Raw genomic sequence first — 25,368 nt, 5'->3', positions numbered from 1 at the left:
AACGGAGGGGTCGGGAGCGGGCCGTTTGGGCGGTTTCAAAAAAACGGTCACTCTGGCTCCCCTTCAGCACGCACAAGCCTTTCGCCTTTTACTAAAGACTTCCGTGGAGGGGAGCGCCGACGAGCGGGACGTGGTATTTTTGGTCGGCTTTGCCCGAGGGAGGGCAGAGCCTGATGGATTTGTGAGGAAAAAAAGCAGGGTAAGGTTAGCGTTGGGCGGCTGGGTGGGTGGGTGGGTGGGTGGGTGGGTGCGTGCGTGCGTGCGTGCAGGTCTTTTTGTCTTCCTTTTTCCTCTGCTTAATCCCGATCCCTTGGCCTTTTGGTCCCTGCTCCTTCCGTGGCCCGCTGGGCCTCTTGGTCCCTGCTTCCTCTTGGTCCTCTTGGTCCCTGCTTCCTCTTGGTCCTCTTGGTCCCTGCTTCCTCTTGGTCCTCTTGGTCCCTGCTTCCTCTTGGTCCTCTTGGTCCCTGCTTCCTCTTGGTCCTCTTGGTCCCTGCTTCCTCTTGGTCCTCTTGGTCCCTGCTTCCTCTTGGTCCTCTTGGTCCCTGCTTCCTCTTGGTCCTCTTGGTCCCTGCTTCCTCTTGGTCCTCTTGGTCCCTGCTTCCTCTTGGTCCTCTTGGTCCCTGCTTCCTCTTGGTCCCTGCTTCCTCTTGGTCCCTGCTTCCTCTTGGTCCCTGCTTCCTCTTGGTCCCTGCTTCTTCTTCCTCTTGGTCCCTGCTTCCTCTTGGTCCCTGCTTCTTCTTCCGTGGCCCGCTTGGCCTTTGCTTTTAGCTGCCGTCTTCTCGGTCCCCGCCGCCGCCGCCGCTTCTTCTTCTTCCTCTGCGGCGTCGGCGTTTCCTTTTGGCTTCCGTCGTCGGGGCCGTTCTCGGTCCGGCGGTCGCCAGAGGGGCCGGCGCCCAAACGTCCCGGCCGGCGCACGGAGGCCCCGCGCGCGGGGGGCGCGGAGCAGTGCGGGTCATCGCTTCTCGGCCTTTTGGCTCAGATCAAGTGTAGTATCTGTTCTTATCAGTTTAATATCTGATACGTCCTCCATGCGAGGACAACATATTAAACGGATTTTTGCCACAGGGAGTCGGAACAGGGGCTCGCTCCGTCCGCTCCGCGCATCGCCCCGGTATTGCAGCGCCTCCGGGAAGGGTGCACTCTTTCTAAGCGTGTCAAAGGGAGAAAAAAACGAGGGAGTGAGCGATTGGGGTTGGGGCTGGGGTTTTTGGGGTTGGGGCTGGGGTTTTTGTGGCGATGAGGTGAAAAAAGGGGTTTGACGCGCGCGGCGGCGGCGGCGGAGCCCCGTCGGCCGGCGGCGTTTTCCCGCCCTTTTAGATATAAAAAGAAAAAAAAAAAAAAACTGAAGTGAGGTGAGTGACTTGGAATGGGGGAGACAGTGAGTGAGTGAGTGAGTGAGTGAGTGAGTGAGTGAGTGAGTGAGTGAGTGAGTGAGTGAGTGAGTGAGTGAGTGAAAGAGAGAGAGAGTGAAAGAGAGAGAGAGTGAAAGAGAGTGAAAGAGAGAGAGAGAGTGAAAGAGAGAGAGAGTGAAAGAGAGAGAGAGTGAAAGAGAGAGAGAGTGAAAGCCCCTTTGCGGCCGGTGGCGTTTCCACGCCTTTTCCCGGAAAGGAAGGACGCCGCCGCGGACGAGCGAGCCAGGGCCAACGGAGGGGTCGGGAGCGGGCCGTTTGGGCGGTTTCAAAAAAACGGTCACTCTGGCTCCCCTTCAGCACGCACAAGCCTTTCGCCTTTTACTAAAGACTTCCGTGGAGGGGAGCGCCGACGAGCGGGACGTGGTATTTTTGGTCGGCTTTGCCCGAGGGAGGGCAGAGCCTGATGGATTTGTGAGGAAAAAAAGCAGGGTAAGGTTAGCGTTGGGCGGCTGGGTGGGTGGGTGGGTGGGTGGGTGGGTGCGTGCGTGCGTGCGTGCAGGTCTTTTTGTCTTCCTTTTTCCTCTGCTTAATCCCGATCCCTTGGCCTTTTGGTCCCTGCTCCTTCCGTGGCCCGCTGGGCCTCTTGGTCCCTGCTTCCTCTTGGTCCTCTTGGTCCCTGCTTCCTCTTGGTCCTCTTGGTCCCTGCTTCCTCTTGGTCCTCTTGGTCCCTGCTTCCTCTTGGTCCTCTTGGTCCCTGCTTCCTCTTGGTCCTCTTGGTCCCTGCTTCCTCTTGGTCCTCTTGGTCCCTGCTTCCTCTTGGTCCTCTTGGTCCCTGCTTCCTCTTGGTCCTCTTGGTCCCTGCTTCCTCTTGGTCCTCTTGGTCCCTGCTTCCTCTTGGTCCTCTTGGTCCCTGCTTCCTCTTGGTCCTCTTGGTCCCTGCTTCCTCTTGGTCCCTGCTTCCTCTTGGTCCCTGCTTCCTCTTGGTCCCTGCTTCCTCTTGGTCCCTGCTTCTTCTTCCTCTTGGTCCCTGCTTCCTCTTGGTCCCTGCTTCTTCTTCCGTGGCCCGCTTGGCCTTTGCTTTTAGCTGCCGTCTTCTCGGTCCCCGCCGCCGCCGCCGCTTCTTCTTCTTCCTCTGCGGCGTCGGCGTTTCCTTTTGGCTTCCGTCGTCGGGGCCGTTCTCGGTCCGGCGGTCGCCAGAGGGGCCGGCGCCCAAACGTCCCGGCCGGCGCACGGAGGCCCCGCGCGCGGGGGGCGCGGAGCAGTGCGGGTCATCGCTTCTCGGCCTTTTGGCTCAGATCAAGTGTAGTATCTGTTCTTATCAGTTTAATATCTGATACGTCCTCCATGCGAGGACAACATATTAAACGGATTTTTGCCACAGGGAGTCGGAACAGGGGCTCGCTCCGTCCGCTCCGCGCATCGCCCCGGTATTGCAGCGCCTCCGGGAAGGGTGCACTCTTTCTAAGCGTGTCAAAGGGAGAAAAAAACGAGGGAGTGAGCGATTGGGGTTGGGGCTGGGGTTTTTGGGGTTGGGGCTGGGGTTTTTGTGGCGATGAGGTGAAAAAAGGGGTTTGACGCGCGCGGCGGCGGCGGCGGAGCCCCGTCGGCCGGCGGCGTTTTCCCGCCCTTTTAGATATAAAAAGAAAAAAAAAAAAAAAAAACTGAAGTGAGGTGAGTGACTTGGAATGGGGGAGACAGTGAGTGAGTGAGTGAGTGACTCAATTGGTTTAGAGAGCGATCGACCGGCCGGTGGGCGTTACCCCTTTTCAGTTGGTGTCCAATTATTTTTGTGCGTTTTTGTGTTGATTTGCATTTTCACTGACCCAGATTTCTGTCTCCCTTTTGTTCACAGGTCCACAGCCGGGTGCCGGAGCCAGTGCTGGAGGAGGAGTCACTCACCGGAAATTTCCATCTTCCACTGGCCCAGCCCAGTGCTGGGCCAGGTGAGTGCCTCCAAGGCCAGTACTTTTCCGGTCCCTCTGTGGGCCTTGTCTTGTGCTTGTATTGTGTTTGTTCTGTGTTTTAGCCTGTTTTCTGTCTAGTTCCCCCTTTTTGGTTGTGTAGCTTGTTAGCTGTTTTTGTCTGTCCCCCCCCCCCCATTTGGGGCCTACTTTGTTGTCTTTAGTGTTGTTTTTGGTGTTATAGTCTTGTGTTTTGTAGTGTTTGGTGTAGCCTAGCCACCAATTGCTCGATTGGTGGCAGGTGTGTCTGGTTAGGTGTTGTCAGTATTTTTCCGTTGAGTGTGAGTCTCCATCTTGTGGCCGTTTATTTATTTAGCTTTTGTTTAGTCAAGTGTTGTTTGGTCTTTTTTTCTTGTCCCCCCCCCCCTTTTTTGGGCCTATTAAGTGTTGTCTTAAGTGTATTTTGTTTTTAGTCCTTTGTGAGTGTTAGTGTTGTTGGCATAGCCTAGCCGCCAATCCTAGATTGGTGGCAGGTGTGTCCTGTCTGGTTGGTGTCAGTGTTTTTCCGTGTCTTGTGAGTGTTTGTCTCCATCTTGTGGCTGTTTTTTGTTTTGTTTTGTTTTTTTTGGATTTATTTAATTGTTACTCGGTCTTTGTTTGTCCTCAGTCCTTGTTAAGTGTTTTGGTTTAATTTTCCCCAGCCGGTCCCTTAAGCCCCTTATTTTTGGAAATTTCATTTAGGTGTTTTTGGTGGTGGTTTGTGTATAGTCCAGTTGCTGTTTGTCACCCCCTCACTTTTGTTCTGTAAGTCATTCCCTAGCCCTACCCCCCCCCTACCCTACCCCCTCCCCCCTGACCTGTGTTTGTGTCTTCCCCTACCCTGTTGTGTTGGTGTGCCCCCCCCCCCCCCGTTACCTCTCGCTGTGTCACCCCCCCCCCCTAAGTGTATTGACCTTTGTTGAGTGTTGTTCGTGCCTCCAAAATGTCGGCCGCTCGTGCTGGCATGAGGAGGCACAACAGTGTCCGTTTCATGTTCAAGGTGGTGGGAGGAGTGAAGGTGGAGATGTCCAGGCTGGACTTCTCCAGGAAGGTGCTGCAGAGACTGCTCAGGTTCACCCCGGCCGACCTGAACTGCATCGTGGCCTTGCCTGCCGGGCAGGGCTTCGATGTCAGTTTCAGCGTGGCTGCGGGGCTGAAGGAATTCTGGACACGTTTCGAAGTAAGCAAAGATCAAGTGACCCAAACGTTTCGCGTGGAAAAACTGACTGACAACACCTTGAAAGTGGTGATTGTCAGGATGTTTAATGAGACTGTGAACCCCGAGGATATCTGTGTCTGGTTGAAAAGGTACTGCACAGTTAAAGGGGTTCCAGTTAGAGTGAAGGATCTGGATGGCATATGGAACGGAGCTTGGCGGGTGCCCATCCAGCAGGTTCCAGATTCGACAGGTTTTGAAGGACTGAGGCAGTTACCCTCAATCATAGTGTTGGGGGAGAACAGGGGCTTCGTGCACTACGTGGGACAGCCAAAGTTATGCAGAAAGTGCATGAAGCAGGGGCACCTCGCGGAGGCGTGCCAGGAGGTGGTGTGCGGCAAGTGTCGGGAGATTGGGCACGTCTTCGCGGAGTGCCCCAATGGGAGGGCTTGCAACTTGTGCGGCGAGCTCTCCCACCTGTTCAGAGACTGTCCTCAGTCCTTCGCCAACAAGGTCCGGGCGAGCAGGGCGCCCGCAGAACCTGAGGTGGCAAAGGAGAGACCCGAGGAAAAGAGGGCGGAGGGAGAGACGGAAAAGGAGGCGGAGGAAGTGGGAGTGGCGGAGGAAGTGGTGGCGGACCCTGTTTTTACCCCTTTTAATCAGGTGGCCGCCGAGCACGAGGAAGCGAGAGAGGGCGGGGGAGAGGAGGCTGGGAGCTCTGAGGAGACAGGAGCCTCCAGCTCCTCTCCCAGCACCAGTGACTCGGCGGCCAGCGAAGAGTCTATGCAGTGTGGGCAGCTTTTACTTGGCAAACGAGATAGAGATCTGTCCGCTGACATCGATCCAGCCAGTAAAAAGGGGAGGCCGGAAGTGAGCTCTGGAGAGTCAGATTCCTCTCCTAGGGTATTTCCTTCCAGCTCTCCTAACCAAGTGGCCTTTTTAACGATGAACATCACGGCATCCACCCCCAAGGAGAGCTCAGGCCTCCCCAAACGCCCCTCCAAGAAGAAGAAAGAGATGAAGAGTGAGGAGGTAAGCATAGTTTTATGTTCTTAACACTTGTTTTATTGTTTTATTGTTTTACTCTTTGTAAGATCCCCCCCACGTTTTTAGTCTTATGCACGTCCTTTTAACCCCTTTTACCCTTCTAATGGCGCTCACTTTTAGCACCATAAATGTCAGATGTATCACAACCACTTTTAGGGCGCAGTCCGTTTTAACATTTTTAAGTACTGTGAAAAGCGATGTGTTTTTATTACAGGAATGTGGACTGCCTTTTAAAAACTCCTATTTTAAGTGGGAACAAATGTGGAGCCACGGGCCCTCCTACTGGAGCGGCTCCAATGAGAATAAAAACGACGGAGTGGCGGTTTTAATAAGGAATCCACATGTGTTGGTGAAGGGGTGCACTGCTTTTAGAAATGGACGGGTGCTTTTACTAAATTTGACCTTTTTAGGGAAGGATTTTAAAGTAATCAATGTGTATGGTTTTAGTGATAAGCATGAACGTTTTACGCTTTTAGAAGACCTGCAGTCCCACCTGCTAGGTAGGGCTCCCCTGATTTTAGCAGGGGATTTTAACAGTGTTTTAACTAGGGCTGACAGGAGAGGTGCAGGGGTTGATTTTAAGGTAGACAAGGCATCGACTCTTTTAAACAGTACTGTTAGGGATTTTAGACTGACTGACTGTTTCAAGACCTTGCATCCCAGAGAGGAGGGCCTCACCTGGTTCAGTGATGACGGCACCAAAGCCTCTCGCATTGACTACTGTTTTACCCGGGACGCCCCCCCAACCGATGCTAGATTGACCCCGGTTTTCTTCTCGGACCACTCTATGCTGTCCTGCACCCTTTCACTATCCTCGGGTGTGACTGTAGGGAAGGGTCTGTGGAAACTGAACTGCTCCCTGTTGGAGGACGAGGAGGCCGCGAGGCAGTACAGGGAGCAGTTCAGGGACTGGCAGACCCTCCAGGACTGTTTTGACACCAGAGCACAGTGGTGGGAGATGGTGAAGGGTAGGACCAAAGCCTTTTTTAGTCAGTTAGGGAGAGCCAGGAAAAAGAAAGCAGATAGGCGCATGGTGGGACTGCAGAAACGTTTGGAAAGATATTTTATTTTAAGAAACCAGGGCATTGATTTTAACTACGAGATTAAAGAGGTAAAGCAAGAAATGACTATTTTATCGTTGGAAAAAAGCAAGGGGATCATTTTAAGGAGCAAGGAAAGGGATCTGGAAGAAGGAGAAAAGTGCACTAGGTACTTTTTTAAGAAAATTTTAAGCAGGAGTGGGACTATGTCAAAACTTAAAAACAAGGAAGGAGAAATAATGGAGGAAACAGATGACATTTTAAAAGTAGTAGAGACTTTTTATGGGGAACTGTTTGGGGAAAAAGACATTTTAAGGGAGCGAACGAAAGAGGTTTTAGGGTTTTTAGAGAAAACAGTCGAAAACACGGGCCAACTAGAGGAGGATTTTAACATTGAAGAATTAAACAGGTGTGTTAAGGGTTTTAAGGGAGGGAAGTCTCCGGGGGCAGATGGGCTGCCTCTGGAGTTTTACCTGACCTTTTGGGACATTTTAGCACACGACCTCCTGACTGTTTTTAAAGACCTAGAGGACCTCGACAGACTTCCGGACAGTTTCAGAGTAGGGATAGTGTCATTACTCCATAAAAAAGACGACAGGACCGACCTGAAGAACTGGAGACCCATCACGCTTTTAAATTTTGATTTGAAACTTTTTAGTAAACTTTTAGCCAACAGGATGTCCACGGTTTTAGGCTCAGTGATCCACCCGGATCAAACCTGCGCCATCCCGGGAAGGAAGATCACCGACAGCCTCGTACTGATTAGAGACGCCATCTGTCTTGCGAGAGACAGAAACATTCGTTTAGCAGTACTTAACTTAGATTTTGAAAAAGCTTTTGATCGGGTCTCGCACCAGTACCTGTTTCAGGTACTGCAAAAAATGGGCTATCCGGACAGGTTTATAGCGTGGGTGGGCCTGTTGTATAGGGGTATACACAGTAGATTTATGGTTAACGGGAAACTCACAAACGCAGTCAATGTCCACTGCGGCGTCCGTCAGGGTTGTCCGTTATCTCCCCTTCTCTTTGTCTCCTGCATCGAACCCTTGGCGCAGGTGTTGAGAAGGGACCAACGGATCACTGGGCTGGGAGTCCCGGGGAGCGGGGGACTCTCAGCCACATGCGTTTTATATATGGACGACGTCAATGTTTTATGCACCGACCGACCCTCCATCGACAGGACTCTGGACAGGACTGACTGGTTCGGACTGGCGTCAGGGGCCAAACTGAACAGAAACAAGACAGAGGCCCAGTTTCACGGCCCCTGGCGCACACAGGACTTGACAGGACTGCCACTCACCACACAAACAGACTTGAGGGTTCTAGGGGTTAAATTCGACCGGTTAGGGCTAGGCAGCGGGAACTGGGGTGGTCTACTGGGGAAGACTAGGCAACGACTGGCTTTCTGGGGACTACGCGACTTGACCATCGAAGGACGCATTTTAATCATAAAAACTGTGATTTTACCCCTGTTCTTATTGGTTTCAGCTGTTTTTATCCCCCCAAGAAAAGTGCTTTTAGCCTTGGACCGCTTGGTCTTTTATTTCGTTTGGAAGTCCAAGTGGGAAAGGCTGAAAAGAGAGGTCATGAAGCGCAGCCTTTTTAATGGGGGGAGGAGCCTCCCCAACTTTGCTTTATTTCTAACAAGCAGGTACACCGCCCTCCACGTGGGCCTGGCGAGCAAGGACACCAAGACGGGCCTGCTGGTAAAATTCTGGATGGGCGGGTACCTGCGAGCACTGAGGCTCCTCCCCATCGACCTGAGAGTGCCGGTGGCCTTCGACCTCCCACCGGCCTACTCAGTTTTAAAGAAGTTTTTGAAAGATTTTAATCTTGAACAGCAGACAGAGCGAGTTTTAACTAATCACCGTTTTATTCTCTCTGTTGTGCAGGAAGGGGAGCCCGTGAGTCCAGTGCGCGGGCTCGCGCTAGGCGAGCCCTCCACGGTTTGGCGCAACGTGGCCCATCCTGCTCTGCTGAACCGGCACCGCGACCTCAACTGGATGGTGGCCCATGAGATCCTCCCGGTCAGAGCCGTCATGCACTCCCGGGGCATGGGACGAACATCGAGGTGCCCACGGCCGAGTTGTGGCGGAGACGAGACCGTGCGGCACCTGCTCTGGGAGTGCAGGGCCGCCCGGGACCTGTGGATCCAAGCGGGGCCCCTGATAACCCCGAGCCTGCCGGCAGGGGAGGTCCTAACAGCACAGCTGGTGCTCTACGGGGTGAGTCAGAGACCCATACCATCGGGACAATTCCGCCAGCTCTGGCTCACCCTGACATGCTACAAGGAGGCACTTTGGACCTCCAGAAACCTGCTGGTGGGGAAGCGCGTGGAGACGGCCACCCAGGCAGTGGCGATGCTGGCTACAGGGACCCTAGGGTGGTACGTCCCACGCGCCATTCGGAAGGGGCCCCCACCCACGTGAAGTGGTCCGGGCGGCCGCGGCCTGACTGCGCCGGAATGGCTGCCGTGGTCGAGGATCTCCGCTGGGCCCCAGAGGTGAAACGGAGCGGTGACCGGTTCGGTGGAGCGGGAGGAATCGGCCCCGTTCATGGACTCCGAGCCCCCCTATCATTGCACAACAGAGACTTTTAAAACTTTTACACACATTTCTCAAACATGTCTTAACCCCGTATTGATGTGACACTTTTTATGGCTTTTATAACACTGTGTTTTAAAGTATTGTCTTGTTTTAAGTATTGTCTTTTAACATACATACTTTTAAAATTTGATCGAGCACATGTGTCTTTTATCCAAATGTATGCCTTTTAAAGTGTTTTAAGACATGCTAATTGGTAAATGCTAAAATTTTGAAATGTGTTTTTAACGCTCTGTCTTGCTGCAAATGATCAATAAATTCTTTCAAAAGAAAAAAATCTGTTCTTATCAGTTTAATATCTGATACGTCCTCCATGCGAGGACAACATATTAAACGGATTTTTGCCACAGGGAGTCGGAACAGGGGCTCGCTCCGTCCGCTCCGCGCATCGCCCCGGTATTGCAGCGCCTCCGGGAAGGGTGCACTCTTTCTAAGCGTGTCAAAGGGAGAAAAAAACGAGGGAGTGAGCGATTGGGGTTGGGGCTGGGGTTTTTGGGGTTGGGGCTGGGGTTTTTGTGGCGATGAGGTGAAAAAAGGGGTTTGACGCGCGCGGCGGCGGCGGCGGAGCCCCGTCGGCCGGCGGCGTTTTCCCGCCCTTTTAGATATAAAAAGAAAAAAAAAAAAAAAAACTGAAGTGAGGTGAGTGACTTGGAATGGGGGAGACAGTGAGTGAGTGAGTGAGTGAGTGAGTGAGTGAGTGAGTGAGTGAGTGAGTGAGTGAGTGAAAGAGAGAGAGAGTGAAAGAGAGAGAGAGTGAAAGAGAGTGAAAGAGAGAGAGAGAGTGAAAGAGAGAGAGAGTGAAAGAGAGAGAGAGTGAAAGAGAGAGAGAGTGAAAGCCCCTTTGCGGCCGGTGGCGTTTCCACGCCTTTTCCCGGAAAGGAAGGACGCCGCCGCGGACGAGCGAGCCAGGGCCAACGGAGGGGTCGGGAGCGGGCCGTTTGGGCGGTTTCAAAAAAACGGTCACTCTGGCTCCCCTTCAGCACGCACAAGCCTTTCGCCTTTTACTAAAGACTTCCGTGGAGGGGAGCGCCGACGAGCGGGACGTGGTATTTTTGGTCGGCTTTGCCCGAGGGAGGGCAGAGCCTGATGGATTTGTGAGGAAAAAAAGCAGGGTAAGGTTAGCGTTGGGCGGCTGGGTGGGTGGGTGGGTGGGTGGGTGGGTGCGTGCGTGCGTGCGTGCAGGTCTTTTTGTCTTCCTTTTTCCTCTGCTTAATCCCGATCCCTTGGCCTTTTGGTCCCTGCTCCTTCCGTGGCCCGCTGGGCCTCTTGGTCCCTGCTTCCTCTTGGTCCTCTTGGTCCCTGCTTCCTCTTGGTCCTCTTGGTCCCTGCTTCCTCTTGGTCCTCTTGGTCCCTGCTTCCTCTTGGTCCTCTTGGTCCCTGCTTCCTCTTGGTCCTCTTGGTCCCTGCTTCCTCTTGGTCCTCTTGGTCCCTGCTTCCTCTTGGTCCTCTTGGTCCCTGCTTCCTCTTGGTCCTCTTGGTCCCTGCTTCCTCTTGGTCCTCTTGGTCCCTGCTTCCTCTTGGTCCTCTTGGTCCCTGCTTCCTCTTGGTCCTCTTGGTCCCTGCTTCCTCTTGGTCCTCTTGGTCCCTGCTTCCTCTTGGTCCCTGCTTCCTCTTGGTCCCTGCTTCCTCTTGGTCCCTGCTTCCTCTTGGTCCCTGCTTCTTCTTCCTCTTGGTCCCTGCTTCCTCTTGGTCCCTGCTTCTTCTTCCGTGGCCCGCTTGGCCTTTGCTTTTAGCTGCCGTCTTCTCGGTCCCCGCCGCCGCCGCCGCTTCTTCTTCTTCCTCTGCGGCGTCGGCGTTTCCTTTTGGCTTCCGTCGTCGGGGCCGTTCTCGGTCCGGCGGTCGCCAGAGGGGCCGGCGCCCAAACGTCCCGGCCGGCGCACGGAGGCCCCGCGCGCGGGGGGCGCGGAGCAGTGCGGGTCATCGCTTCTCGGCCTTTTGGCTCAGATCAAGTGTAGTATCTGTTCTTATCAGTTTAATATCTGATACGTCCTCCATGCGAGGACAACATATTAAACGGATTTTTGCCACAGGGAGTCGGAACAGGGGCTCGCTCCGTCCGCTCCGCGCATCGCCCCGGTATTGCAGCGCCTCCGGGAAGGGTGCACTCTTTCTAAGCGTGTCAAAGGGAGAAAAAAACGAGGGAGTGAGCGATTGGGGTTGGGGCTGGGGTTTTTGGGGTTGGGGCTGGGGTTTTTGTGGCGATGAGGTGAAAAAAGGGGTTTGACGCGCGCGGCGGCGGCGGCGGAGCCCCGTCGGCCGGCGGCGTTTTCCCGCCCTTTTAGATATAAAAAGAAAAAAAAAAAAAAAAACTGAAGTGAGGTGAGTGACTTGGAATGGGGGAGACAGTGAGTGAGTGAGTGAGTGAGTGAGTGAGTGAGTGAGTGAGTGAGTGAGTGAGTGAGTGAAAGAGAGAGAGAGTGAAAGAGAGAGAGAGTGAAAGAGAGTGAAAGAGAGAGAGAGAGTGAAAGAGAGAGAGAGTGAAAGAGAGAGAGAGTGAAAGAGAGAGAGAGTGAAAGCCCCTTTGCGGCCGGTGGCGTTTCCACGCCTTTTCCCGGAAAGGAAGGACGCCGCCGCGGACGAGCGAGCCAGGGCCAACGGAGGGGTCGGGAGCGGGCCGTTTGGGCGGTTTCAAAAAAACGGTCACTCTGGCTCCCCTTCAGCACGCACAAGCCTTTCGCCTTTTACTAAAGACTTCCGTGGAGGGGAGCGCCGACGAGCGGGACGTGGTATTTTTGGTCGGCTTTGCCCGAGGGAGGGCAGAGCCTGATGGATTTGTGAGGAAAAAAAGCAGGGTAAGGTTAGCGTTGGGCGGCTGGGTGGGTGGGTGGGTGGGTGGGTGGGTGCGTGCGTGCGTGCGTGCAGGTCTTTTTGTCTTCCTTTTTCCTCTGCTTAATCCCGATCCCTTGGCCTTTTGGTCCCTGCTCCTTCCGTGGCCCGCTGGGCCTCTTGGTCCCTGCTTCCTCTTGGTCCTCTTGGTCCCTGCTTCCTCTTGGTCCTCTTGGTCCCTGCTTCCTCTTGGTCCTCTTGGTCCCTGCTTCCTCTTGGTCCTCTTGGTCCCTGCTTCCTCTTGGTCCTCTTGGTCCCTGCTTCCTCTTGGTCCTCTTGGTCCCTGCTTCCTCTTGGTCCTCTTGGTCCCTGCTTCCTCTTGGTCCTCTTGGTCCCTGCTTCCTCTTGGTCCTCTTGGTCCCTGCTTCCTCTTGGTCCTCTTGGTCCCTGCTTCCTCTTGGTCCCTGCTTCCTCTTGGTCCCTGCTTCCTCTTGGTCCCTGCTTCTTCTTCCTCTTGGTCCCTGCTTCCTCTTGGTCCCTGCTTCTTCTTCCGTGGCCCGCTTGGCCTTTGCTTTTAGCTGCCGTCTTCTCGGTCCCCGCCGCCGCCGCCGCTTCTTCTTCTTCCTCTGCGGCGTCGGCGTTTCCTTTTGGCTTCCGTCGTCGGGGCCGTTCTCGGTCCGGCGGTCGCCAGAGGGGCCGGCGCCCAAACGTCCCGGCCGGCGCACGGAGGCCCCGCGCGCGGGGGGCGCGGAGCAGTGCGGGTCATCGCTTCTCGGCCTTTTGGCTCAGATCAAGTGTAGTATCTGTTCTTATCAGTTTAATATCTGATACGTCCTCCATGCGAGGACAACATATTAAACGGATTTTTGCCACAGGGAGTCGGAACAGGGGCTCGCTCCGTCCGCTCCGCGCATCGCCCCGGTATTGCAGCGCCTCCGGGAAGGGTGCACTCTTTCTAAGCGTGTCAAAGGGAGAAAAAAACGAGGGAGTGAGCGATTGGGGTTGGGGCTGGGGTTTTTGGGGTTGGGGCTGGGGTTTTTGTGGCGATGAGGTGAAAAAAGGGGTTTGACGCGCGCGGCGGCGGCGGAGCCCCGTCGGCCGGCGGCGTTTTCCCGCCCTTTTAGATATAAAAAGAAAAAAAAAAAAAAAAACTGAAGTGAGGTGAGTGACTTGGAATGGGGGAGACAGTGAGTGAGTGAGTGAGTGAGTGAGTGAGTGAGTGAGTGAGTGAGTGAGTGAGTGAGTGAGTGAGTGAAAGAGAGAGAGAGAGTGAAAGAGAGAGAGAGTGAAAGAGAGTGAAAGAGAGAGAGAGAGTGAAAGAGAGAGAGAGTGAAAGAGAGAGAGAGTGAAAGAGAGAGAGAGTGAAAGCCCCTTTGCGGCCGGTGGCGTTTCCACGCCTTTTCCCGGAAAGGAAGGACGCCGCCGCGGACGAGCGAGCCAGGGCCAACGGAGGGGTCGGGAGCGGGCCGTTTGGGCGGTTTCAAAAAAACGGTCACTCTGGCTCCCCTTCAGCACGCACAAGCCTTTCGCCTTTTACTAAAGACTTCCGTGGAGGGGAGCGCCGACGAGCGGGACGTGGTATTTTTGGTCGGCTTTGCCCGAGGGAGGGCAGAGCCTGATGGATTTGTGAGGAAAAAAAGCAGGGTAAGGTTAGCGTTGGGCGGCTGGGTGGGTGGGTGGGTGGGTGGGTGGGTGGGTGCGTGCGTGCGTGCGTGCAGGTCTTTTTGTCTTCCTTTTTCCTCTGCTTAATCCCGATCCCTTGGCCTTTTGGTCCCTGCTCCTTCCGTGGCCCGCTGGGCCTCTTGGTCCCTGCTTCCTCTTGGTCCTCTTGGTCCCTGCTTCCTCTTGGTCCTCTTGGTCCCTGCTTCCTCTTGGTCCTCTTGGTCCCTGCTTCCTCTTGGTCCTCTTGGTCCCTGCTTCCTCTTGGTCCTCTTGGTCCCTGCTTCCTCTTGGTCCTCTTGGTCCCTGCTTCCTCTTGGTCCTCTTGGTCCCTGCTTCCTCTTGGTCCTCTTGGTCCCTGCTTCCTCTTGGTCCTCTTGGTCCCTGCTTCCTCTTGGTCCCTGCTTCCTCTTGGTCCCTGCTTCCTCTTGGTCCCTGCTTCCTCTTGGTCCCTGCTTCTTCTTCCTCTTGGTCCCTGCTTCCTCTTGGTCCCTGCTTCTTCTTCCGTGGCCCGCTTGGCCTTTGCTTTTAGCTGCCGTCTTCTCGGTCCCCGCCGCCGCCGCCGCTTCTTCTTCTTCCTCTGCGGCGTCGGCGTTTCCTTTTGGCTTCCGTCGTCGGGGCCGTTCTCGGTCCGGCGGTCGCCAGAGGGGCCGGCGCCCAAACGTCCCGGCCGGCGCACGGAGGCCCCGCGCGCGGGGGGCGCGGAGCAGTGCGGGTCATCGCTTCTCGGCCTTTTGGCTCAGATCAAGTGTAGTATCTGTTCTTATCAGTTTAATATCTGATACGTCCTCCATGCGAGGACAACATATTAAACGGATTTTTGCCACAGGGAGTCGGAACAGGGGCTCGCTCCGTCCGCTCCGCGCATCGCCCCGGTATTGCAGCGCCTCCGGGAAGGGTGCACTCTTTCTAAGCGTGTCAAAGGGAGAAAAAAACGAGGGAGTGAGCGATTGGGGTTGGGGCTGGGGTTTTTGGGGTTGGGGCTGGGGTTTTTGTGGCGATGAGGTGAAAAAAGGGGTTTGACGCGCGCGGCGGCGGCGGCGGAGCCCCGTCGGCCGGCGGCGTTTTCCCGCCCTTTTAGATATAAAAAGAAAAAAAAAAAAAAAAACTGAAGTGAGGTGAGTGACTTGGAATGGGGGAGACAGTGAGTGAGTGAGTGAGTGACTCAATTGGTTTAGAGAGCGATCGACCGGCCGGTGGGCGTTACCCCTTTTCAGTTGGTGTCCAATTATTTTTGTGCGTTTTTGTGTTGATTTGCATTTTCACTGACCCAGATTTCTGTCTCCCTTTTGTTCACAGGTCCACAGCCGGGTGCCGGAGCCAGTGCTGGAGGAGGAGTCACTCACCGGAAATTTCCATCTTCCACTGGCCCAGCCCAGTGCTGGGCCAGGTGAGTGCCTCCAAGGCCAGTACTTTTCCGGTCCCTCTGTGGGCCTTGTCTTGTGCTTGTATTGTGTTTGTTCTGTGTTTTAGCCTGTTTTCTGTCTAGTTCCCCCTTTTTGGTTGTGTAGCTTGTTAGCTGTTTTTGTCTGTCCCCCCCCCCCCATTTGGGGCCTACTTTGTTGTCTTTAGTGTTGTTTTTGGTGTTATAGTCTTGTGTTTTGTAGTGTTTGGTGTAGCCTAGCCACCAATTGCTCGATTGGTGGCAGGTGTGTCTGGTTAGGTGTTGTCAGTATTTTTCCGTTGAGTGTGAGTCTCCATCTTGTGGCCGTTTATTTATTTAGCTTTTGTTTAGTCAAGTGTTGTTTGGTCTTTTTTTCTTGTCCCCCCCCCCCCTTTTTTGGGCCTATTAAGTGTTGTCTTAAGTGTATTTTGTTTTTAGTCCTTTGTGAGTGTTAGTGTTGTTGGCATAGCCTAGCCGCCAATCCTAGATTGGTGGCAGGTGTGTCCTGTCTGGTTGGTGTCAGTGTTTTTCCGTGTCTTGTGAGTGTTTGTCTCCATCTTGTGGCTGTTTTTTGTTTTGTTTTGTTTTTTTTGGATTTATTTAATTGTTACTCGGTCTTTGTTTGTCCTCAGTCCTTGTTAAGTGTTTTGGTTTAATTTTCCCCAGCCGGTCCCTTAAGCCCCTTATTTTTGGAAATTTCATTTAGGTGTTTTTGGTGGTGGTTTGTGTATAGTCCAGTTGCTGTTTGTCACCCCCTCACTTTTGTTCTGTAAGTCATTCCCTAGCCCTACCCCCCCCCCTACCCTACCCCCTCCCCCCTGACCTGTGTTTGTGTCTTCCCCTACCCTGTTGTGTTGGTGTGCCCCCCCCCCCCCCGTTACCTCTCGCTGTGTCACCCCCCCCCCCCTAAGTGTATTGACCTTTGTTGAGTGTTGTTCGTGCCTCCAAAATGTCGGCCGCTCGTGCTGGCATGAGGAGGCACAACAGTGTCCGTTTCATGTTCAAGGTGGTGGGAGGAGTGAAGGTGGAGATGTCCAGGCTGGACTTCTCCAGGAAGGTGCTGCAGAGACTGCTCAGGTTCACCCCGGCCGACCTGAACTGCATCGTGGCCTTGCCTGCCGGGCAGGGCTTCGATGTCAGTTTCAGCGTGGCTGCGGGGCTGAAGGAATTCTGGACACGTTTCGAAGTAAGCAAAGATCAAGTGACCCAAACGTTTCGCGTGGAAAAACTGACTGACAACACCTTGAAAGTGGTGATTGTCAGGATGTTTAATGAGACTGTGAACCCCGAGGATATCTGTGTCTGGTTGAAAAGGTACTGCACAGTTAAAGGGGTTCCAGTTAGAGTGAAGGATCTGGATGGCATATGGAACGGAGCTTGGCGGGTGCCCATCCAGCAGGTTCCAGATTCGACAGGTTTTGAAGGACTGAGGCAGTTACCCTCAATCATAGTGTTGGGGGAGAACAGGGGCTTCGTGCACTACGTGGGACAGCCAAAGTTATGCAGAAAGTGCATGAAGCAGGGGCACCTCGCGGAGGCGTGCCAGGAGGTGGTGTGCGGCAAGTGTCGGGAGATTGGGCACGTCTTCGCGGAGTGCCCCAATGGGAGGGCTTGCAACTTGTGCGGCGAGCTCTCCCACCTGTTCAGAGACTGTCCTCAGTCCTTCGCCAACAAGGTCCGGGCGAGCAGGGCGCCCGCAGAACCTGAGGTGGCAAAGGAGAGACCCGAGGAAAAGAGGGCGGAGGGAGAGACGGAAAAGGAGGCGGAGGAAGTGGGAGTGGCGGAGGAAGTGGTGGCGGACCCTGTTTTTACCCCTTTTAATCAGGTGGCCGCCGAGCACGAGGAAGCGAGAGAGGGCGGGGGAGAGGAGGCTGGGAGCTCTGAGGAGACAGGAGCCTCCAGCTCCTCTCCCAGCACCAGTGACTCGGCGGCCAGCGAAGAGTCTATGCAGTGTGGGCAGCTTTTACTTGGCAAACGAGATAGAGATCTGTCCGCTGACATCGATCCAGCCAGTAAAAAGGGGAGGCCGGAAGTGAGCTCTGGAGAGTCAGATTCCTCTCCTAGGGTATTTCCTTCCAGCTCTCCTAACCAAGTGGCCTTTTTAACGATGAACATCACGGCATCCACCCCCAAGGAGAGCTCAGGCCTCCCCAAACGCCCCTCCAAGAAGAAGAAAGAGATGAAGAGTGAGGAGGTAAGCATAGTTTTATGTTCTTAACACTTGTTTTATTGTTTTATTGTTTTACTCTTTGTAAGATCCCCCCCACGTTTTTAGTCTTATGCACGTCCTTTTAACCCCTTTTACCCTTCTAATGGCGCTCACTTTTAGCACCATAAATGTCAGATGTATCACAACCACTTTTAGGGCGCAGTCCGTTTTAACATTTTTAAGTACTGTGAAAAGCGATGTGTTTTTATTACAGGAATGTGGACTGCCTTTTAAAAACTCCTATTTTAAGTGGGAACAAATGTGGAGCCACGGGCCCTCCTACTGGAGCGGCTCCAATGAGAATAAAAACGACGGAGTGGCGGTTTTAATAAGGAATCCACATGTGTTGGTGAAGGGGTGCACTGCTTTTAGAAATGGACGGGTGCTTTTACTAAATTTGACCTTTTTAGGGAAGGATTTTAAAGTAATCAATGTGTATGGTTTTAGTGATAAGCATGAACGTTTTACGCTTTTAGAAGACCTGCAGTCCCACCTGCTAGGTAGGGCTCCCCTGATTTTAGCAGGGGATTTTAACAGTGTTTTAACTAGGGCTGACAGGAGAGGTGCAGGGGTTGATTTTAAGGTAGACAAGGCATCGACTCTTTTAAACAGTACTGTTAGGGATTTTAGACTGACTGACTGTTTCAAGACCTTGCATCCCAGAGAGGAGGGCCTCACCTGGTTCAGTGATGACGGCACCAAAGCCTCTCGCATTGACTACTGTTTTACCCGGGACGCCCCCCCAACCGATGCTAGATTGACCCCGGTTTTCTTCTCGGACCACTCTATGCTGTCCTGCACCCTTTCACTATCCTCGGGTGTGACTGTAGGGAAGGGTCTGTGGAAACTGAACTGCTCCCTGTTGGAGGACGAGGAGGCCGCGAGGCAGTACAGGGAGCAGTTCAGGGACTGGCAGACCCTCCAGGACTGTTTTGACACCAGAGCACAGTGGTGGGAGATGGTGAAGGGTAGGACCAAAGCCTTTTTTAGTCAGTTAGGGAGAGCCAGGAAAAAGAAAGCAGATAGGCGCATGGTGGGACTGCAGAAACGTTTGGAAAGATATTTTATTTTAAGAAACCAGGGCATTGATTTTAACTACGAGATTAAAGAGGTAAAGCAAGAAATGACTATTTTATCGTTGGAAAAAAGCAAGGGGATCATTTTAAGGAGCAAGGAAAGGGATCTGGAAGAAGGAGAAAAGTGCACTAGGTACTTTTTTAAGAAAATTTTAAGCAGGAGTGGGACTATGTCAAAACTTAAAAACAAGGAAGGAGAAATAATGGAGGAAACAGATGACATTTTAAAAGTAGTAGAGACTTTTTATGGGGAACTGTTTGGGGAAAAAGACATTTTAAGGGAGCGAACGAAAGAGGTTTTAGGGTTTTTAGAGAAAACAGTCGAAAACACGGGCCAACTAGAGGAGGATTTTAACATTGAAGAATTAAACAGGTGTGTTAAGGGTTTTAAGGGAGGGAAGTCTCCGGGGGCAGATGGGCTGCCTCTGGAGTTTTACCTGACCTTTTGGGACATTTTAGCACACGACCTCCTGACTGTTTTTAAAGACCTAGAGGACCTCGACAGACTTCCGGACAGTTTCAGAGTAGGGATAGTGTCATTACTCCATAAAAAAGACGACAGGACCGACCTGAAGAACTGGAGACCCATCACGCTTTTAAATTTTGATTTGAAACTTTTTAGTAAACTTTTAGCCAACAGGATGTCCACGGTTTTAGGCTCAGTGATCCACCCGGATCAAACCTGCGCCATCCCGGGAAGGAAGATCACCGACAGCCTCGTACTGATTAGAGACGCCATCTGTCTTGCGAGAGACAGAAACATTCGTTTAGCAGTACTTAACTTAGATTTTGAAAAAGCTTTTGATCGGGTCTCGCACCAGTACCTGTTTCAGGTACTGCAAAAAATGGGCTATCCGGACAGGTTTATAGCGTGGGTGGGCCTGTTGTATAGGGGTATACACAGTAGATTTATGGTTAACGGGAAACTCACAAACGCAGTCAATGTCCACTGCGGCGTCCGTCAGGGTTGTCCGTTATCTCCCCTTCTCTTTGTCTCCTGCATCGAACCCTTGGCGCAGGTGTTGAGAAGGGACCAACGGATCACTGGGCTGGGAGTCCCGGGGAGCGGGGGACTCTCAGCCACATGCGTTTTATATATGGACGACGTCAATGTTTTATGCACCGACCGACCCTCCATCGACAGGACTCTGGACAGGACTGACTGGTTCGGACTGGCGTCAGGGGCCAAACTGAACAGAAACAAGACAGAGGCCCAGTTTCACGGCCCCTGGCGCACACAGGACTTGACAGGACTGCCACTCACCACACAAACAGACTTGAGGGTTCTAGGGGTTAAATTCGACCGGTTAGGGCTAGGCAGCGGGAACTGGGGTGGTCTACTGGGGAAGACTAGGCAACGACTGGCTTTCTGGGGACTACGCGACTTGACCATCGAAGGACGCATTTTAATCATAAAAACTGTGATTTTACCCCTGTTCTTATTGGTTTCAGCTGTTTTTATCCCCCCAAGAAAAGTGCTTTTAGCCTTGGACCGCTTGGTCTTTTATTTCGTTTGGAAGTCCAAGTGGGAAAGGCTGAAAAGAGAGGTCATGAAGCGCAGCCTTTTTAATGGGGGGAGGAGCCTCCCCAACTTTGCTTTATTTCTAACAAGCAGGTACACCGCCCTCCACGTGGGCCTGGCGAGCAAGGACACCAAGACGGGCCTGCTGGTAAAATTCTGGATGGGCGGGTACCTGCGAGCACTGAGGCTCCTCCCCATCGACCTGAGAGTGCCGGTGGCCTTCGACCTCCCACCGGCCTACTCAGTTTTAAAGAAGTTTTTGAAAGATTTTAATCTTGAACAGCAGACAGAGCGAGTTTTAACTAATCACCGTTTTATTCTCTCTGTTGTGCAGGAAGGGGAGCCCGTGAGTCCAGTGCGCGGGCTCGCGCTAGGCGAGCCCTCCACGGTTTGGCGCAACGTGGCCCATCCTGCTCTGCTGAACCGGCACCGCGACCTCAACTGGATGGTGGCCCATGAGATCCTCCCGGTCAGAGCCGTCATGCACTCCCGGGGCATGGGACGAACATCGAGGTGCCCACGGCCGAGTTGTGGCGGAGACGAGACCGTGCGGCACCTGCTCTGGGAGTGCAGGGCCGCCCGGGACCTGTGGATCCAAGCGGGGCCCCTGATAACCCCGAGCCTGCCGGCAGGGGAGGTCCTAACAGCACAGCTGGTGCTCTACGGGGTGAGTCAGAGACCCATACCATCGGGACAATTCCGCCAGCTCTGGCTCACCCTGACATGCTACAAGGAGGCACTTTGGACCTCCAGAAACCTGCTGGTGGGGAAGCGCGTGGAGACGGCCACCCAGGCAGTGGCGATGCTGGCTACAGGGACCCTAGGGTGGTACGTCCCACGCGCCATTCGGAAGGGGCCCCCACCCACGTGAAGTGGTCCGGGCGGCCGCGGCCTGACTGCGCCGGAATGGCTGCCGTGGTCGAGGATCTCCGCTGGGCCCCAGAGGTGAAACGGAGCGGTGACCGGTTCGGTGGAGCGGGAGGAATCGGCCCCGTTCATGGACTCCGAGCCCCCCTATCATTGCACAACAGAGACTTTTAAAACTTTTACACACATTTCTCAAACATGTCTTAACCCCGTATTGATGTGACACTTTTTATGGCTTTTATAACACTGTGTTTTAAAGTATTGTCTTGTTTTAAGTATTGTCTTTTAACATACATACTTTTAAAATTTGATCGAGCACATGTGTCTTTTATCCAAATGTATGCCTTTTAAAGTGTTTTAAGACATGCTAATTGGTAAATGCTAAAATTTTGAAATGTGTTTTTAACGCTCTGTCTTGCTGCAAATGATCAATAAATTCTTTCAAAAGAAAAAAATCTGTTCTTATCAGTTTAATATCTGATACGTCCTCCATGCGAGGACAACATATTAAACGGATTTTTGCCACAGGGAGTCGGAACAGGGGCTCGCTCCGTCCGCTCCGCGCATCGCCCCGGTATTGCAGCGCCTCCGGGAAGGGTGCACTCTTTCTAAGCGTGTCAAAGGGAGAAAAAAACGAGGGAGTGAGCGATTGGGGTTGGGGCTGGGGTTTTTGGGGTTGGGGCTGGGGTTTTTGTGGCGATGAGGTGAAAAAAGGGGTTTGACGCGCGCGGCGGCGGCGGCGGAGCCCCGTCGGCCGGCGGCGTTTTCCCGCCCTTTTAGATATAAAAAGAAAAAAAAAAAAAAAACTGAAGTGAGGTGAGTGACTTGGAATGGGGGAGACAGTGAGTGAGTGAGTGAGTGAGTGAGTGAGTGAGTGAGTGAGTGAGTGAGTGAAAGAGAGAGAGAGTGAAAGAGAGAGAGAGTGAAAGAGAGTGAAAGAGAGAGAGAGAGTGAAAGAGAGAGAGAGTGAAAGAGAGAGAGAGTGAAAGCCCCTTTGCGGCCGGTGGCGTTTCCACGCCTTTTCCCGGAAAGGAAGGACGCCGCCGCGGACGAGCGAGCCAGGGCCAACGGAGGGGTCGGGAGCGGGCCGTTTGGGCGGTTTCAAAAAAACGGTCACTCTGGCTCCCCTTCAGCACGCACAAGCCTTTCGCCTTTTACTAAAGACTTCCGTGGAGGGGAGCGCCGACGAGCGGGACGTGGTATTTTTGGTCGGCTTTGCCCGAGGGAGGGCAGAGCCTGATGGATTTGTGAGGAAAAAAAGCAGGGTAAGGTTAGCGTTGGGCGGCTGGGTGGGTGGGTGGGTGGGTGCGTGCGTGCGTGCGTGCAGGTCTTTTTGTCTTCCTTTTTCCTCTGCTTAATCCCGATCCCTTGGCCTTTTGGTCCCTGCTCCTTCCGTGGCCCGCTGGGCCTCTTGGTCCCTGCTTCCTCTTGGTCCTTTTGGTCCCTGCTCCTTCCGTGGCCCGCTGGGCCTCTTGGTCCCTGCTTCCTCTTGGTCCTCTTGGTCCCTGCTTCCTCTTGGTCCTCTTGGTCCCTGCTTCCTCTTGGTCCTCTTGGTCCCTGCTTCCTCTTGGTCCTCTTGGTCCCTGCTTCCTCTTGGTCCTCTTGGTCCCTGCTTCCTCTTGGTCCTCTTGGTCCCTGCTTCCTCTTGGTCCTCTTGGTCCCTGCTTCCTCTTGGTCCTCTTGGTCCCTGCTTCCTCTTGGTCCTCTTGGTCCCTGCTTCCTCTTGGTCCTCTTGGTCCCTGCTTCCTCTTGGTCCCTGCTTCCTCTTGGTCCCTGCTTCCTCTTGGTCCCTGCTTCCTCTTGGTCCCTGCTTCTTCTTCCTCTTGGTCCCTGCTTCCTCTTGGTCCCTGCTTCTTCTTCCGTGGCCCGCTTGGCCTTTGCTTTTAGCTGCCGTCTTCTCGGTCCCCGCCGCCGCCGCCGCTTCTTCTTCTTCCTCTGCGGCGTCGGCGTTTCCTTTTGGCTTCCGTCGTCGGGGCCGTTCTCGGTCCGGCGGTCGCCAGAGGGGCCGGCGCCCAAACGTCCCGGCCGGCGCACGGAGGCCCCGCGCGCGGGGGGCGCGGAGCAGTGCGGGTCATCGCTTCTCGGCCTTTTGGCTCAGATCAAGTGTAGTATCTGTTCTTATCAGTTTAATATCTGATACGTCCTCCATGCGAGGACAACATATTAAACGGATTTTTGCCACAGGGAGTCGGAACAGGGGCTCGCTCCGTCCGCTCCGCGCATCGCCCCGGTATTGCAGCGCCTCCGGGAAGGGTGCACTCTTTCTAAGCGTGTCAAAGGGAGAAAAAAACGAGGGAGTGAGCGATTGGGGTTGGGGCTGGGGTTTTTGGGGTTGGGGCTGGGGTTTTTGTGGCGATGAGGTGAAAAAAGGGGTTTGACGCGCGCGGCGGCGGCGGCGGAGCCCCGTCGGCCGGCGGCGTTTTCCCGCCCTTTTAGATATAAAAAGAAAAAAAAAAAAAAAAACTGAAGTGAGGTGAGTGACTTGGAATGGGGGAGACAGTGAGTGAGTGAGTGAGTGAGTGAGTGAGTGAGTGAGTGAGTGAGTGAGTGAGTGAGTGAGTGAGTGAGTGAAAGAGAGAGAGAGTGAAAGAGAGAGAGAGTGAAAGAGAGTGAAAGAGAGAGAGAGAGTGAAAGAGAGAGAGAGTGAAAGAGAGAGAGAGTGAAAGAGAGAGAGAGTGAAAGCCCCTTTGCGGCCGGTGGCGTTTCCACGCCTTTTCCCGGAAAGGAAGGACGCCGCCGCGGACGAGCGAGCCAGGGCCAACGGAGGGGTCGGGAGCGGGCCGTTTGGGCGGTTTCAAAAAAACGGTCACTCTGGCTCCCCTTCAGCACGCACAAGCCTTTCGCCTTTTACTAAAGACTTCCGTGGAGGGGAGCGCCGACGAGCGGGACGTGGTATTTTTGGTCGGCTTTGCCCGAGGGAGGGCAGAGCCTGATGGATTTGTGAGGAAAAAAAGCAGGGTAAGGTTAGCGTTGGGCGGCTGGGTGGGTGGGTGGGTGGGTGGGTGGGTGCGTGCGTGCGTGCGTGCAGGTCTTTTTGTCTTCCTTTTTCCTCTGCTTAATCCCGATCCCTTGGCCTTTTGGTCCCTGCTCCTTCCGTGGCCCGCTGGGCCTCTTGGTCCCTGCTTCCTCTTGGTCCTCTTGGTCCCTGCTTCCTCTTGGTCCTCTTGGTCCCTGCTTCCTCTTGGTCCTCTTGGTCCCTGCTTCCTCTTGGTCCTCTTGGTCCCTGCTTCCTCTTGGTCCTCTTGGTCCCTGCTTCCTCTTGGTCCTCTTGGTCCCTGCTTCCTCTTGGTCCTCTTGGTCCCTGCTTCCTCTTGGTCCTCTTGGTCCCTGCTTCCTCTTGGTCCTCTTGGTCCCTGCTTCCTCTTGGTCCTCTTGGTCCCTGCTTCCTCTTGGTCCCTGCTTCCTCTTGGTCCCTGCTTCCTCTTGGTCCCTGCTTCCTCTTGGTCCCTGCTTCTTCTTCCTCTTGGTCCCTGCTTCCTCTTGGTCCCTGCTTCTTCTTCCGTGGCCCGCTTGGCCTTTGCTTTTAGCTGCCGTCTTCTCGGTCCCCGCCGCCGCCGCCGCTTCTTCTTCTTCCTCTGCGGCGTCGGCGTTTCCTTTTGGCTTCCGTCGTCGGGGCCGTTCTCGGTCCGGCGGTCGCCAGAGGGGCCGGCGCCCAAACGTCCCGGCCGGCGCACGGAGGCCCCGCGCGCGGGGGGCGCGGAGCAGTGCGGGTCATCGCTTCTCGGCCTTTTGGCTCAGATCAAGTGTAGTATCTGTTCTTATCAGTTTAATATCTGATACGTCCTCCATGCGAGGACAACATATTAAACGGATTTTTGCCACAGGGAGTCGGAACAGGGGCTCGCTCCGTCCGCTCCGCGCATCGCCCCGGTATTGCAGCGCCTCCGGGAAGGGTGCACTCTTTCTAAGCGTGTCAAAGGGAGAAAAAAACGAGGGAGTGAGCGATTGGGGTTGGGGCTGGGGTTTTTGGGGTTGGGGCTGGGGTTTTTGTGGCGATGAGGTGAAAAAAGGGGTTTGACGCGCGCGGCGGCGGCGGCGGAGCCCCGTCGGCCGGCGGCGTTTTCCCGCCCTTTTAGATATAAAAAGAAAAAAAAAAAAAAAACTGAAGTGAGGTGAGTGACTTGGAATGGGGGAGACAGTGAGTGAGTGAGTGAGTGAGTGAGTGAGTGAGTGAGTGAGTGAGTGAGTGAGTGAGTGAAAGAGAGAGAGAGTGAAAGAGAGAGAGAGTGAAAGAGAGTGAAAGAGAGAGAGAGAGTGAAAGAGAGAGAGAGTGAAAGAGAGAGAGAGTGAAAGAGAGAGAGAGTGAAAGCCCCTTTGCGGCCGGTGGCGTTTCCACGCCTTTTCCCGGAAAGGAAGGACGCCGCCGCGGACGAGCGAGCCAGGGCCAACGGAGGGGTCGGGAGCGGGCCGTTTGGGCGGTTTCAAAAAAACGGTCACTCTGGCTCCCCTTCAGCACGCACAAGCCTTTCGCCTTTTACTAAAGACTTCCGTGGAGGGGAGCGCCGACGAGCGGGACGTGGTATTTTTGGTCGGCTTTGCCCGAGGGAGGGCAGAGCCTGATGGATTTGTGAGGAAAAAAAGCAGGGTAAGGTTAGCGTTGGGCGGCTGGGTGGGTGGGTGGGTGGGTGGGTGGGTGCGTGCGTGCGTGCGTGCAGGTCTTTTTGTCTTCCTTTTTCCTCTGCTTAATCCCGATCCCTTGGCCTTTTGGTCCCTGCTCCTTCCGTGGCCCGCTGGGCCTCTTGGTCCC

At 54.2% G+C, this 25,368-nt stretch overlaps 15 non-coding genes and 2 pseudogenes across 15 annotated transcripts; all 17 read left to right on the top strand.

Moving 5' to 3' along the window:
* Positions 1-47: 47 nt before the first annotated feature.
* LOC146268850 (U5 spliceosomal RNA) lies at positions 48-166 on the top strand. The gene has a single exon (XR_014768192.1). It is a non-coding gene; the product is annotated as a U5 spliceosomal RNA (small nuclear RNA).
* A 788-nt stretch (positions 167-954) lies between these two features.
* LOC146268849 (U2 spliceosomal RNA) lies at positions 955-1,145 on the top strand. The gene has a single exon (XR_014768291.1). It is a non-coding gene; the product is annotated as a U2 spliceosomal RNA (small nuclear RNA).
* Positions 1,146-1,689: 544 nt separating this feature from the next.
* LOC146268848 (U5 spliceosomal RNA) lies at positions 1,690-1,808 on the top strand. Its single transcript, XR_014768191.1, has one exon. It is a non-coding gene; the product is annotated as a U5 spliceosomal RNA (small nuclear RNA).
* Positions 1,809-2,622: 814 nt separating this feature from the next.
* On the top strand, positions 2,623-2,813 carry LOC146268847 (U2 spliceosomal RNA). The gene has a single exon (XR_014768290.1). It is a non-coding gene; the product is annotated as a U2 spliceosomal RNA (small nuclear RNA).
* Positions 2,814-9,391: 6,578 nt separating this feature from the next.
* LOC146268846 (U2 spliceosomal RNA) lies at positions 9,392-9,568 on the top strand (annotated as a pseudogene).
* Positions 9,569-10,098: 530 nt separating this feature from the next.
* LOC146268845 (U5 spliceosomal RNA) lies at positions 10,099-10,217 on the top strand. Its single transcript, XR_014768190.1, has one exon. It is a non-coding gene; the product is annotated as a U5 spliceosomal RNA (small nuclear RNA).
* An 840-nt stretch (positions 10,218-11,057) lies between these two features.
* On the top strand, positions 11,058-11,248 carry LOC146268844 (U2 spliceosomal RNA). Its single transcript, XR_014768289.1, has one exon. It is a non-coding gene; the product is annotated as a U2 spliceosomal RNA (small nuclear RNA).
* A 530-nt stretch (positions 11,249-11,778) lies between these two features.
* On the top strand, positions 11,779-11,897 carry LOC146268843 (U5 spliceosomal RNA). Its single transcript, XR_014768189.1, has one exon. It is a non-coding gene; the product is annotated as a U5 spliceosomal RNA (small nuclear RNA).
* Positions 11,898-12,668: 771 nt separating this feature from the next.
* On the top strand, positions 12,669-12,859 carry LOC146268842 (U2 spliceosomal RNA). The gene has a single exon (XR_014768288.1). It is a non-coding gene; the product is annotated as a U2 spliceosomal RNA (small nuclear RNA).
* Positions 12,860-13,396: 537 nt separating this feature from the next.
* On the top strand, positions 13,397-13,515 carry LOC146268841 (U5 spliceosomal RNA). The gene has a single exon (XR_014768188.1). It is a non-coding gene; the product is annotated as a U5 spliceosomal RNA (small nuclear RNA).
* Positions 13,516-14,281: 766 nt separating this feature from the next.
* Positions 14,282-14,472, top strand: LOC146268840 (U2 spliceosomal RNA). The gene has a single exon (XR_014768287.1). It is a non-coding gene; the product is annotated as a U2 spliceosomal RNA (small nuclear RNA).
* Positions 14,473-21,052: 6,580 nt separating this feature from the next.
* LOC146268839 (U2 spliceosomal RNA) lies at positions 21,053-21,229 on the top strand (annotated as a pseudogene).
* A 505-nt stretch (positions 21,230-21,734) lies between these two features.
* On the top strand, positions 21,735-21,853 carry LOC146268838 (U5 spliceosomal RNA). Its single transcript, XR_014768187.1, has one exon. It is a non-coding gene; the product is annotated as a U5 spliceosomal RNA (small nuclear RNA).
* Positions 21,854-22,694: 841 nt separating this feature from the next.
* Positions 22,695-22,885, top strand: LOC146268837 (U2 spliceosomal RNA). Its single transcript, XR_014768286.1, has one exon. It is a non-coding gene; the product is annotated as a U2 spliceosomal RNA (small nuclear RNA).
* A 542-nt stretch (positions 22,886-23,427) lies between these two features.
* Positions 23,428-23,546, top strand: LOC146268836 (U5 spliceosomal RNA). The gene has a single exon (XR_014768186.1). It is a non-coding gene; the product is annotated as a U5 spliceosomal RNA (small nuclear RNA).
* A 788-nt stretch (positions 23,547-24,334) lies between these two features.
* On the top strand, positions 24,335-24,525 carry LOC146268835 (U2 spliceosomal RNA). Its single transcript, XR_014768285.1, has one exon. It is a non-coding gene; the product is annotated as a U2 spliceosomal RNA (small nuclear RNA).
* A 529-nt stretch (positions 24,526-25,054) lies between these two features.
* On the top strand, positions 25,055-25,173 carry LOC146268834 (U5 spliceosomal RNA). The gene has a single exon (XR_014768185.1). It is a non-coding gene; the product is annotated as a U5 spliceosomal RNA (small nuclear RNA).
* Positions 25,174-25,368: the final 195 nt, after the last annotated feature.

This window comes from Hypomesus nipponensis, chromosome 10 (assembly GCF_054491055.1).
Source record: "Hypomesus nipponensis isolate SF chromosome 10, ASM5449105v1, whole genome shotgun sequence".
Classification (NCBI taxonomy): Eukaryota; Metazoa; Chordata; class Actinopteri; order Osmeriformes; family Osmeridae; genus Hypomesus; species Hypomesus nipponensis.
This window is presented reverse-complemented; position numbering and strand designations above follow the sequence as displayed.